The following is a 14,807-nucleotide window of genomic DNA, read 5'->3' on the forward strand; positions in this document are numbered from 1 at the left end:
CTATACTGGCTGGCAACCCTCCTTGATCCACGTTACAAGGGTAAGGTTGCGGACCTTATCTTGCCATCGCAGAGGGAGCAGAGGATGAAACATCTTCGGGAGGCCTTGCAGAAAGGTCTGTGCAACGCGTTCCCAGAGACTGGGAGGTTACAAACTCCTGTTTCTGGACAACGTGTTGCTGAGGCTTCGGTCAGTCAAAGAAGGAGCGGTGGAGAAGGTGGCCGTCTGACCGATGCGTTCAGACAATTTTTTGGTCCGCAGCCCCAAGGTATGATCGGTTCCAGCAACCATCGCCAGCGTCTGTTTTACATGGTGCAGGAATACCTAGGGGCAAGATCAGACTTGGACACCTTTCCCACCGAATATCCTCTGGGTTACTGGGTCTTGAGGATGGATCACTGGCCAGAGCTTGCACAGTATGCAATTGAGCTACTGGCCTGTCCTACATCCAGCATTCTTTCGGAACGCACAGTGCTGCTGGAGGCTTTGTAACCGATCACAGGGTGCGTCTGTCCACCGACTCGGTCGATCGACTGACCTTCATAAAAATGAATCAGTCTTGGATCACCACCAGCTACCAAGCACCTGATGCTGATGTAACCTTATAATTTTTTTTGAAATCTCAGATCCCTTCAAAGACTGCCTATGCTGATGCTGAGTGACTATCCCTGAGTAATTATCCTCTTCCTCCTCAATCATCACGCTGATAGCTTGAAAGAACATTTTTGGTTCTGGGCGCCACCACCAATGCCTAAGGCACAATTTTTCAGCCCCTGTTTAACAGGGGCGTGTGATTACAATTTTTGATGCAATACTTTGCAGCAGGGCTCGTTCCTGCGTTCCAACTAGAGTGTCTGTGAGGGGTTGCAGTGTTGTGGCACCAGCACCACCACCAAAGGCCCAATTTTTCTGCCCCTGTTCAACAGGGGCATGTAATTACAATTCTTGATCTAATATTTCACAGCAGGGCCCTGTGAGGGCTTACGTTGTTGTGGCCACAACAACACCTAAAGGGCCAAATTTCTGCTGAGTATATAGGGCAGGCCCCTACTTTCAAACATCTAACTTACAAATGACTCCTACTTGCAAACGGAAGGAGACAACAGGAAGTGAGATGAAATCTACCCCTAGGAAGGGAAATTCTCTCCTGTAAGAGTTAATATGGGAAAAACATTTCTCCTTTTCACTGATGCTTTCCAATCCTTGTTCCACAAAAAAACCCAAATTTTCAAAAAACATTTGTCATTGGGACAAAAAGTGAGGTGAAATCTTCTAAAGAGGAGGAAAGACAGCAAAACAAATGTCACAGGGGTGATAACCCTTCCCTATGTTTTCCAAAAAGCTTAAAAAAGATTTTTTGGCTGGAGCTAAACACATTAAAAATGTACCCGTTCAAAATGACAAACAGATTCTACTTAACAACAAACCTACAGTCCCTGTCTTGTTTGCACCGCCTGTATACTGCTGTTCAGAGTATATAGAGCCTTGTGGCCCCTCACCTTTCCTTATTTTAATTTGGGTGCGGGGTTCCCCTTAATATCCATACAAGACCCAAAGGGCCTGGTAATGGACTGGGGGGTACCCATGCCGTTTGTCTCACTGATTTTCATCCATATTGCCAGGACCCGACATTACATTAAACCCGCAAGCAGTTTTAAATGAGATTTTTTCCTTTAAAAATGACATTTGGTGCAGGGACTATTCTAAACACGGGAAACACGCGCCACTTTACAGGCATACTATAGACACCCCCCAAGTACGATATTTAAAGGAATATTTCACTTTTTTTTTTTTACTTTAACCATGATTAAAATCACTGCTCCCGAAAAAATGGGACAATACCATGCAAATTAGCCTTTAAAATGAGCACTTTTGATTTTGAACGTTCGAGTCCCATAGACGTCAATGGGGTTCTAACGTTCGTGCGAATTTTCGGTCCGTTCGCAGGTTCTGGTGCGAACCGAACCGGGGGGTGTTCGGCTCATCCCTAGTGGTAGTCTAGTCGGTAAAAAAAAAAAAAAAAAAAAATTGAATAGCTGACTTTCAATCTCTTTAATGTGAACCCTGCACTCACCCCCAAGTGGAAGGCCATTTTTCTGAGATTTTACTAGGTGAGATTTATCCATGCTCCCAGCCTCTGTTGACCATGATGTGGAAGTTCTTCTGGATAGAATGGTCTCCTATTCCCAAGAACTTCAGCAGGCGGACATACAGGAGGTACTTCATCATGGCAAAGGAACTTGGCAAAGGAACTTGGCAAAGGAACTTGGCAAAGGAACTTGGCAAAGGAACTTGGCAAAGGAACTTGGCAAAGGAACTTGGCAAAGGAACTTGGCAAAGGAACTTGGCAAAGGAACTTGGCAAAGGAACTTGGCAAAGGAACTTGGCAAAGGAACTTGGCAAAGGAACTTGGCAAAGGAACTTGGCAAAGGAACTTGGCAAAGGAACTTGGCAAAGGAACTTGGCAAAGGAACTTGGCAAAGGAACTTGGCAAAGGAACTTGGCAAAGGAACTTGGCAAAGGAACTTGGCAAAGGAACTTGGCAAAGGAACTTGGCAAAGGTGGATTGGGAAGAGTATTCTTGGCAAATGAAGGGAAAACAGGTCAGTGAATTAATCTAAACCACAATTTTAATATTCTCTACAAATATTTATGTATATCTATAATAATTTGATCTGCAAGATAGTGAGCGCTTGTGAAAAAGTATATAAGTGTAGACTTAAGCTGGCCATACAACTATAGATTATCTGCAGATTTTCTATGGTTAGATGGAAAAAGTGGAAGATTCCTCCATCCACACAGTTTAGCGAACATGGAGAAATCTGTTGCACTTTTTCCATCTAACCATAGAAAATCTGCAGATAATCTATAAGTGTATAGCCAGCTTTACTCTAAATTTATAAAACAGAATCCTGGATCAACACTCTTAATGAAGAATAGCAGGTATATGCAGTCAAAGAATATTGGCCAATGCCAGAATTTATTACATATCTATACATTCCAATTCTTGATCTAAGTTGAATTCTTCTTTTTTTCACAGTTTAAAGAATAGATTTGAAGTTCATGGATACAAATAGGACCAGGAGTCTTTCCTCTGAGATTTCAGCATTTCATTAATTTTGTCCCATTCCAACATCAGGTGCTGCGATATCTTCAAAACCACTTACAACTTTGTGTTTTCCCAATAACTGGCTCCTTTCAGTGATCTGTGCTCTCTGATTATACCAAATGTAAATAAATTAAGGTATACATATGGCCAAATTAGTTTCTTAGTTCTGGATAGAGTTACAGTATGAGGTGTTAAGAGGGTAAAACAATTGTCAGTCCTTTTGGGAAGATTTCTCCTCACTTTCCCTCCCGGAGATGCAACAGGAAGTGAGAGGAAGCACTTTTAGTTGACATTAGTAGGAGGTGTCTATGTTGGAAAGTTTACACTGAAAAGTTAAACGTTTTGGATTTTCCATCACTTTGTCTCAATGTCGGTGGTCACCAGAACAATTAAAGAGGGTGCATATATGGCAAACACATTGACATATGACAAAGAATTCATCTCTAGTCTAAAACGAAATAATTTATGTCTATTCACACACTTTACCTGTTTCTGGATGTGTATTCTGAATGTCTCCTTATATTCTACCCTACTGTTTTTAACATCTATTGCATTTTAATTTAATTATTTTTTGTTGGTGAAATATTCTGAATATGTGATAAAGAGATGTGCTGTTCAGATTTTCAATTCCTTCAAATTCAAAGCAGAGGAAGGACTTGTACACATAGATCTGAAGCCAGAAAATGTTTTGGTATTTCACAAGGATAGCCATTGCATCAAGATCACAGACTTTGGCCTTGCTAAGGTCAGAGCAACAGTGATAAGATCCAGGTGTGGAAGCAAATCCTACATGGCCCCAGAAATGTATGACGTGACCATTTCAGGTGGATTAATTGTAGATGGCAACCTCAATGTGTGTGGGCGTTTGGTGTCATCATATTTTGCCTACTCACAGGAGTGTTTCAATTGCAAGTGGGCATACTTGATGATGGATATAAACATTTTGTTGAATGGCAAAACTATTTCCAGATGGATAATCCTCCTGAAGAATGGAGAAAAGGGTCCGTCTGAGGTCTCCCATGTAGATGAATCTCAGAAAATAATATTACCTTTAAAAGGGTTTGTAAACCTACATGTTTTTTCACCTTAATGCATCGTATGCATGAAGGTGAAAAACACCTTGCAGTGTCCGGCCCCCCCAACCCCCCAGTTTTACTTAACTGAGCCCCAAATTTGCGTGGCCGCGTCTCCGTCGTCCTTCTTTCCTTGGAGTCCCAGCTTTGATTGGATAGATTGATAGCAGAGCAGCCATTGGCTCCCGCTCCTATCAATCAAATCCAATGACACGGGCATGCCGAGTGCATGAAACAGGAGCATGTCCTGCTCATCAGGAGAGAGATTCCCAGAGGGGGTTAACTAATGTGGAAAGGAGCCGCGAGAGCTGCCGTGGGACCCCAGAACAGGTGGATCGGGGTCACTCTGTGCAAAACAAACTTCACAGTGGAGGTAAGTATGACATATTTGTTATTTTTAAAAAAAAAAAACGAGCACCTTTAGAGTCACTTTAACTTTCAGGATCAGACACTAAGATCCTCTCTTGAGAGGCTTTCAGTCGGAGACCACTGGGGGGTTTTTGGCATTGACAAAGATATTACATATAAGGGTGACAAATAGTATTGTCCAGTGAACACCAGAAGTACTGCAGTACTTTCAGACCCTAGTGGAGAAGGAACTTGTACAGCTTAAGGCCAAAATGACAACCGATCCGTATTTTGGTAAAGGCAGAAAGATCTGCCATTACCAGCCTCAAATCTCATCACATGCCTGACGAAGCAGCCCTGCGTGGCTCCGAAACACTGCACTTATTTCTGTGATGTGATCTCTCCCAATAAAAGAAACCTTTGGATGGTGATTTTTGATCCATGGTGTGTTGGCGAATATGTACACTTGCATAGTGATAAGAGGCAGACAAGGGAGGTTCGGTTGGTGTTCTTAAAGCAGATGATTATAGGGATGAGGCCTTACGCCAGTTACAAAATCCCTCTACATACCTGTCCTGAAAGGTAACCCTACTGCCACTTTCAAACAACAATTATCCAGTTTATTAGATACAGGAGTTGAAATGGGAGTTTTGGAGTTCTAAATTAGCCGAGTTTCTCTTGGTAGACTCCTGGGTGATCCCTGTTTTTCACCATTTGCCAGAATTGCATAAAAAAGTTTTTGCATTATGGAGATGATCATAATTGTGGGCATTGGGTCCTTGTTTGAGAGATTAGGTAAATAGATTGACCAATATCTCCAACCCTTAGTTTTGAGACTGCCATACCATATTAGGGACACCACAACAGGGTTGGCACACATACCGGATGTGAAATGGAAGAAAATGTATCCATTTACCATGGATGTTAAGTCATTATACTTGTGTATTAACCATGGTCTTGAAGGATTTGAAGGAATTTCTAGTTATGACAGTAAATTTGAACACATCACTATTTTATCTTTGACCAGATATACTATCTGCAATGCAGGGGTGCATCTATGGGTGCCAAATTTTCCCCATTCGTGGTGAACCTGTACATGGGTTGGTGGGAGGAAAATGCTGCCCTTTTCTCCTGTACCAACCCATATGTGGGTTCTATCCAGTGGTATGGATGCTACACAGATGACCTGCTTTTGATCTGGGATAATTCAACAATGAACCAACCATATGTCCTCCATCTATTTTGTGAAGGACAACTCTTTAAATCTAGAATTTTTTTTTGAATGTCATTCTGACACCATCAACATTTTAGATCTAACCTTAGTGGGGGGACAGTGTCTCAGACACCATCCACAACCACACTTATTGCAAGGCGTGTGTCGGTAATTCCCTATTAGCTTCCAGCTTCCCTCCGGCACACATTGTGTGATCCATACTAATAGGGTTATTTGTCAGACAAAACTGTTCTACTGAGGAAGGATTTGACAATGAATTCAAGATCTTTGCTTCGGGATTAACAGAACGTCACTTTGACAATTCTGAGTACTGTTAGAACATGGGTCACTCTAATGTCCCGCACACACAATCGGATTTCCCGACAACAAATGTTGGCTGTGAGCTTGTTGGCGGAAAGTCTGACTGTGTACGCTTCATCGAACATTTGTTGTTTGACTTTCCGCCAACAACTGTTGGCTAGCAGGTTCTCAAATTTTTCACCAACAAATGTTTGTTGTCGGACTTTCGACCGTGTGTACACAAGTCCGTCGGACGAAAGTCCATGCATGCTCAGAATCAAGTACGAGCCGGAAGCGCTCGGTCTTGTAAAAGTAGCGTCTGTAATGGAGACATCACATACATCTTTTACGTCACTACGTTCATAATTGTTGGCCAACATTTGTGTGACCGTGTGTATGCAAGACAAGTTGTAGCTACCACCCTTCGAACAAAAATCCACGGTTTTGTTGTCAGAAAGTCCGATTGTGTGTGCGGGGCATAAATCTATTTCATGAATTTCAGAAAGACACAAGTAGCTTCAATACAACATTATATATTATTTATTTTATTTATTTATTTCAGGTACTTATATAGCGCCGTCAATTTAAGCAGCGCTTTACATATACATTGTACATTCACATCAGTCCCTACCCTCAAGGAGCTTACAATCTAAGGTCCCTAACTCATTCATACATACTAGGGACAATTTAGACAGGATCCAATTAACCTACCAACATGTCTTTGGAGTGTGGGAGGAAACCGGAGTACCCGGAGGAAACCCACACAGCCACAGGGAGAACATACAAACTCCAAGCAGGTAGTGTCGTGGTTGGGATTCAAACCAGTGACCCTTCTTACTGCTAGGCGAAAGTGCTATCCACTACACCACTGTGCCGCCCATATATCCTTTTATGCATAGAGAAAAAAAAATCTTTAACACCTAGCATCATGCAATATAAAGTTTAAAACAATATTTTCTTTAAGTATGAGATCTTCATGTTTGAGTCAACTTGTCAGTTACATACACAAGTTCATATAGTTGTGGTAACACGTGTCCTTTTTGTAACAAACATTCCAAACAGCATAGAAATGTTGTTTCTTGTGCCACTGGAAAATAATTCTTGATTTAGGACTTTATTAATTGTGGCACTAGCAGCATTGTCAATGCTGTGGAATGTACACTGTGTAATTAACAAATATGTGTGATGCACTTTGAGACCTCTTAGAACCAGGATTAGCAAACATTTCCATGGTGTCTCATATTATGACAAAAACTTGTCTAATGTTTCTAAACACTTTAAATGTGTCCATTGTGGCAATATGGCATCTTTTGTTTTCCTGGGTCTAGAAAGTTAAATTATTTCCACAGGGAGGAGCTGTCCACCACAAGCGGGAGGTGTGGTGGATATTTAACCTCCAAACCAAAATGCCTCTAGGTATAAATCATTGTTATGATGTGGACCTTTTTCTTAACCGCTTCAACCCCGGAAGAATTTACCCCCTTCCTGACCAGAGCACTTTTTGCGATTCGGCACTGCGTCGCTTTTACTGACAATTGCGCGGTCGTGCGACGTTGTACCCGAACAAAATTGACGTCCTTTTTTTCCCACAAATAGAGCTTTCTTTTGGTGGTATTTGATCACCTCTGCGATTTTTTTATTTTTTGCGCTATAAACAAAATAAGAGCAACAATTTTGAAAAAAAACGCATTTTTTTTACATTTTGCTATATTAAATATCCCCCAAAAATATATCAAAACACATTTTTTTTCCTCAGTTTAGGCCGATACGTATTCTTCTACATTTTTTGGAAAAAAAAAAAAAAAATTGCAATAAGTGTTTATTGTTTGGCTTGCGCAAAAGTTATAGCATTTACAAAATAGGGGATAGTTTTATGGCATTTCTATTAATTTTTTTTTAATAGTAATGGCAGCGATCAGTGATTTTTATTGTGACTTCGATGTTATGGCGGACATTTTTGGGACCATTGTCATTTATACAGCAATCAGTGCTATACAAATGCACTGATTCCTGTGTAAATGACACTGGCAGTGAAGGGGTTAACCACTAGGGGGCGGGGAGGGGTTAAGTCAGTACTAGGGAGTGATGGGCTAGCTGTGTCACTACTCTGATCACTGCTCCCGATGACAGGGAGCAGAGATCAGTGACACTTGTCGCTAGGCAGAACGGGGAGATGCTGTTTACATTAGCATCTCCCTGTTCGTCCTCTCTGTGAGGCGATCGCGGGTGTCCCTGTGGCGATCGAGTCCGCGGGACCCGCGCGACCCGACTCACGGAAATCCCAGCCGGCGCGCACGCAATTGCACGGCGGGAAATTCAAATGGACGTACCTGTAAGTCCATTTGCCCAGCCGAGCCATTCTGCGGACGTACATCGTCGTGTGCGAGTCGGGAAGGGGTTAAACTGTTGATAGAAAGATATAATATATATATATATATATATATATATATATATATATATATATATATATATATATATATATATATATATATATATATATATATATATATTACACACACACACACACACACACACACACACACACACACACACACAAACACATACATACACTTCTGTTTTCATTTTTATGTGTCCTGTGATTAAGGCCGAAACACATTAGCCACTGTTTTTACGCACTGACATGAAATAAAGAAGGATACAAGCATTTATTCAAAAGCAATCCATGTCTCTTTATTTTGTTGGGCAGTCACAAACTGTGGTCTTCATCGCCATGATAAAACCTGGACCGCAGACCACAAGAGGGGAGCAGAATCCTGTTACTTCATCCAAGATGCTTTCAGTGACCCTAGTCCTCAGCCTCGCTGTCCTGGGCACATCCATGCCCATCATTGACCCAGATAGGGGTTGTGCACTAGGTGGCCAGCTCCAATGGCTGGTGCAACTAAAGACATCAGGCTAAAGTGTGCAACACTTCTCAAATAGTCAAGAAGACAGGCATCCCTGAAGAGCAGATCGTGGTGGTGATGTATGACTATATCACAGTTAGTTAATGATGAGTATCCAACCAAAGGAATCATTAAAAACCAGATCAACAGAAATAACGTGTACGTGGGAGTGCTGAAGGACTACACAAATAAGTTCATCACTCCCGACAACTTCCTGGCGGTGGTTCTGAGAGGTGACGCAGAGGATGTGAAGGAAAAATGATCTGGGAAGGTGATTAAAAGTAGACTTAAGAACCATATATTTATGTACTTCACTAATTATGGAGCTGGCCTTTCCCAGTGATGACCTCCACTAGAGGGAACTGAACAAGACCATTCAGTACATGTATGACAACAAGAAGTACAAAAAAGGCTGTTCTATACATCGAGGCCTGTGAATCGTGCTCCCTGATGAATCACCTACCCAACAACATTGACATTTACTCTGCCACAGTCCCCAACCCTCACGAGTCCTCTTACACTTGTTATTATGGCAAGAAGCAAGACACAAGCTTCTGCTATCTTTACAGTGTCAGCTGGATAGAGGACTCAGACGTGGTTGATCTGTCCAAAGGAAGCACTACACAAACAGTTTTTACTGGTGAAGCAACACACCAATATCAGTCATGTGATGCAGTATGGAAACTGGACTATTTCCAAGATTAAGGTGAGACAGGTCCAGGGTACAGCTAAAAAACAGTGGCCCCTCACATTGAGCCTGCAGCAGGTACACAATATGGAGCTGATCCCCAGCTCAAAAGGTTCCCTTGGCCATCCTAAAGAGGAAGTTCCTGGCTACCAATGATGCTGTTGAGGCCCGGGATGTATTGACCAGGATAAAGGCATTGGCAAACCTGTATACTCTGTTAGATATGTTCTAATGTTACCATATAAAGGCTCTCCAGGTTGGGCGTTTCCTTGGAGACTATGCTGTTTTCACACACACACACAAAAAAAAAACCAAAAACAAAGAGTGTGCACTGCAAGTATACTTCCTGCAAAATGTGTGTTTATGCCGGGGGGCTGGGTGGTAGGCTTTTATGGGGAAGGGTATGGAGACAGGGTGTTGATGTGTATACATTTGAAAAGAAAAATGAAAAAGCCCCATTCATATAACAATATAAAAAAAAAAACACTTACCTCAGTGTAGTTCTGAGCCTTTCCACCTATAGAATATTGTTCCAAAAGGAAAGTTTCATGTAGCTGCAAATGCTGAGAGACTGACCCAAGCAACTCATCAAAACTGTAGGAAATATTCGTCGTTGGTAGGTAATAGAATAAGCATTCTGAGGGATTTTTGAGAGTTCCATAGACACTACCAATGAATGCCCTTGATCTTATGCACCATTTTCAGGGGGGTGAAAGATATCTGTTCCTGTCAGGAACAAGTACACTTAACTCCTGTATGAACAGAGGTGGCAATGAGGTTGGAGTGTCAATACTGTGGACACTCTATCCTCTGTACCGGTTCATCTTGCCAGAACACTGTCCGCTGTGTGGCTAATTGCCTCATAGCATCTTTATCCATGGCCCCATTCTTCTTCTGGATGGGATATTCACTAAGCTAGCAGCTGGGGATAAGGGTGGTGGCTGATATAGTCCAAAAAACATCCATGCACATGGACAATGTCAGCTAGCATGCCCACCCTTGTGGTTTACTTTCAGCTGTCGCAGTCAAAAAGGTGAATGGGGTGGAGGAGGTTGCTACAACAATGTTAGACTTGGTTATAGCAACCAGAGAGCTCTGTGACGGTGTTAATATATTACAAGCTTTGTGCTAATGAGGAGATGAACATCCATCTATATTCAAAGAATTTCTCCTCATGCGTATTGAGATCATTATACATTGCCCAGAACTGGCCTAGACGTTCTCTATTTGCATTAACAGGATGGACCCAGTATCTGGGCTTGCTTTTTATCTCTTCTTCCTCCGGTATTAGTAATGCAGCTGCTGCACATGCCAGGAACCATCCTTGAAAGACATGTTCACCAGACTTGGAGAAATGCAGGGAAAGGCACACGGAAGAGCTTGAGAGAACAAGCACACAGCAAAACCAGGAAGAGAGGGATCACTCTGATGATGTAAAACAATAAACTCATTTTCAAATGCCACTTGTCAGAACACTGAGCTTATAGCGCCTGCACATAAAAACAGAAAAACACTTATGAAATGCTGAAAAAAAAAAAAAAAAAAAATGATAAAAGTCACTCTGCTCATGTGTGAATGTAGCCTAACATTTTGGAACTATAATCAGGAGGTTGAGGACCTAGGCTGTTTTTTTATATTTTAAGGACCCTAAATATAAAATATAATATGTAAACTTTAAAGGACATCAAAAAGATTAATCAATTTTTAATGCCATAAAATGCTTCTTCAAGAGCCAGTAAATAATTAAAGCACGTGCAAAACTTTTTCAATACTCTGTTTACTATGCAAATCACCAAAGAAAATGAAATGGATATCCCATGACATTGTCGGTAAAAGGTTTGAATCCTTGATGATCATCTCCAGAACTCCCGCTACATGCCACAGGCTTCTGGAGACAGCAAAGGAGACCTTTCTTAACGCTATTGGTAAAGCCCAAAACGACCAAATATTGGATTTGAATGTCAAGTTGGACATTATATATTATCTGGAAGCTGTTTTGGTACTTCAACATCTACAGGGACCAGGGGTGGTCACGAATATGACTGTGTAGGAGTGGGAAGAGAAAGTGGACCACCAAAATATAACTTCCGAGCACACAGTGCCTTGTACAATCATTAGGGTCAAAGCTGGATAGATATCGATAAACCAAGTAACAGCATTCGCTTTGACAGAAAAAGAAATGAAGTTCAAGGTATATTTTGGGTGAACAAAGCCAACCTTGCTGGAAAAGACTCTGCAGAGAACACATTCCTTGTATCATCATTGGGACAGAACATTGACAATGTGGAAAATGACTTAGAGATATCATGAGAGGTTCAGACTACCACATGTAACAAGCCAAGTCAACAGTCCTGTATGTGAGGCGTAGACAATGTTATGAGTGTTCTGATGTTGACAGGTGCTTGGTTGCTAAATATCTTTTACATACAAATAATCCAATAAACCTCATTTCACTACTGAAATATTACTGGTGCCCTTCAGTTATTTTATATATCAAAATTTAATTGCTGATCCAAACACTGAAATATTTATAAATGACAATCATGGAAACTGTCAGGGGTTCCTAAACTTTTGCATACAACTGTAAAATACATGTATATTTTTTTATGCATATTGTGTATATCTGCATACCCCTGATGTTATACATTCTATTATCATAGATATAATCTACAGATCCAGAATCTGCAAGCCATCTGTCCCTGAAGATGATCTGCATTTTATTTTTCTAAATGCGTTGGACGTTGTCTGTCTGACAAAGCTCTGGGCTTTTCCTTGCAGCTGGTTTCCATTGCTGCTCCCAATATTTGTGTTTGTTGCGTATATCCCCATGTTTATGTTGCTATTTATTATCAATGTGCAATACATTTTGAATATATTTTTTTACCATCATACCACATGTAAAAAGCCAAGTCATCAGTCCTGTATGTGAGATGTAGGGATGAGCTTTGAGTTCGACTCGAATATCGACCGTTCGTTGAATTACTAACATTATGGGCCATTTGCGCCAAATTCGAGTGGCGCGTCACGGCCCATAATTCTCTGCTGCATCGCAGTGCATTGCTGACTGATTGGCCAAGCATGCACTATGACCCGCACGCTTTGGCCAATCACAGCACAGTAAGAACGGAGAGCCGTAATTGGCCAAACGCAGGGTGGCTTTGGCCAATTATGCCGCAGGGGATTTAGTACACAACCCACACTATATAAGGCCGCCTGGAAGTCTACCCTCTATTGCATATTTTGTTTCTTCGATAAAACTTGGAAAAAGGATTAAGTGTTGGAGCCAGTGACTTGGAGCCAGTGTCTTCAATTGAATATCTACTATGGGACCCCTATGATGAACACTGTGAAGATGGTAACGGTAAGCCCAAATCTATTCCGCAGCTCCTTCGGGGGTTAGTGCTTCACTAATATACTCTTACAGGCAGGCAGCTGCAGTATTTTCAGTTAGTGTACTGTATCCTGTGCAGTGTGCAACTAAAGCTAACTGCAGACAATTCTTCTTAATAATACTACATGTGGGTAGGTGATTCAGCTAGCTGCAGTATAAACACACACATCCCAGCTTTGTGCAGCTACATCTCACTGCAGGCCATTCCTTTTGTACCTATTCCAATACATCAAAGACTGTATGTCTGGAAGGCCAACAAGGAGAGGCAGACAGTCACAGGCCAATAAAATAGGGCAAGCAGGCTCTGTCTCTAGAGGCAACAGTGCTGGTCATAGACATCGTGCATCCTCATCAGCACGTGGCCGTTGGGCATGCGTGTCCTTTTTCTCAGCAGCTGGCATTGTTGAGCCACAACATGCTGAAGAGTTGGTAGAGTGGATGAGAAAGCCATCCTCATCCTCTGTCACCCAGGCTACCTTGGCTGCCAATGCACGTGCCAAAGTGGCCTATTCCTTGGACTCGAGGTCACCATCAGTTACTCCTTCCCTAGACCCACCGGAGGAGTCCCCCAAACTGTTTGACCACAGTGTTGGTTACATGCTGCAGGAGGATGTGCAGCGTTATGAAGGCTCCGATGATGTTACCCAGCTTGAGGAAGGCAGTAACGTGAGCCCAAAGAGAGGGGTTGCCCCAGAAGGACAACTGGCAGTCATCTTCCCCCAGCTGCATCATACTGCCAGGTTTGCTCCAGTGATGAGGAGGGAGGGGGTGATGAGCTCACTGACTCTACGTGGGTGCGAGGGAGGAGGAGGCACATCTCCAACGAGGCAGGATGCCCTCCAGGGGCCAGCTTAAGGGCAGCCAACCACCTGCATCACACCGCAGAGCTCTGCAAGTGCAGGCTGCTGGTGACTCCGCGTGTTATTCCAAAAGTTCTTTGGTGTGGGCTTTTTTGAGACATGTGCAGCAGATTGCACCGTTGCTATTTGCAACATATGTCTGAAGTGTATCAAGCATGGACTAGACAGCAAGCGCTTGGGCACCACATGCTTAAATCAGACATATATCGAGATCCCTATGTAGCCCATTGGCAACACTACCTAAAAGACCCACAACAAAGAACAAGGCGGACCTATCCTTACTCTTCTTCATCAGCTGGGATCTCCAACCCCACTATACCTTCAGTCCTCTCAGAAACCTGAGAGGAATTAGGTGTGCCACTGCCAAGTACTTGTAGGCAATCTGCTAATCGGTACATCAACGTCCGATTCTAGCAGGCAAATTTCCCTGCCCCAGCTGCTGCACCACCGAAAGAAGTTCCCTCCCAGCCATCCACATGCCCAGCGGTTGAATGCTAGCTTGGCAAAATTGCTAGCACTTCAACTGCTGCCTTTTCAGTTGGTAGACTCTGCCCACCTTCCCTTGAATTTGTGGAATGTGCGGTAGCTCAGTGGCAGGTTCCCAAATGCCACTTTTTTCACAGAAGGCGATTCCGGCTCTCTACCGGCATGTGGAAGGCAATGTCCATGCCTCGCTGGACAGGGCGGTCAGCGGTAAGGTGCATATTACTGCTGACTCATGGTCCAGCAGGCATGGACAGGGACGTTACCTATCTTTCACCGTGCACTGGGTGACTCTGCTGGCAGCTGGGAAGGATGCAGGACAGGGTGCAGTAGTGTTGTAGGTTGCTACAGAGGTTGAAGGGGTGGGGGGTCAGCCTGTCAGTGCTCAGACCATACGCCGCACACTTCATCAAATTGGTCTGCATGGCTGTCATCC

The 14,807-nt window shown here is 42.7% G+C and overlaps 1 pseudogene; it reads left to right on the plus strand.

The window, feature by feature from the left end:
* The first annotated feature begins 8,834 nt into the window (after nucleotides 1-8,834).
* On the plus strand, nucleotides 8,835-10,214 carry LOC141121968 (legumain pseudogene; annotated as a pseudogene).
* Nucleotides 10,215-14,807: the final 4,593 nt, after the last annotated feature.

This window comes from Aquarana catesbeiana, linkage group LG01 (assembly GCF_042186555.1).
Source record: "Aquarana catesbeiana isolate 2022-GZ linkage group LG01, ASM4218655v1, whole genome shotgun sequence".
Taxonomy (NCBI): Eukaryota; Metazoa; Chordata; class Amphibia; order Anura; family Ranidae; genus Aquarana; species Aquarana catesbeiana.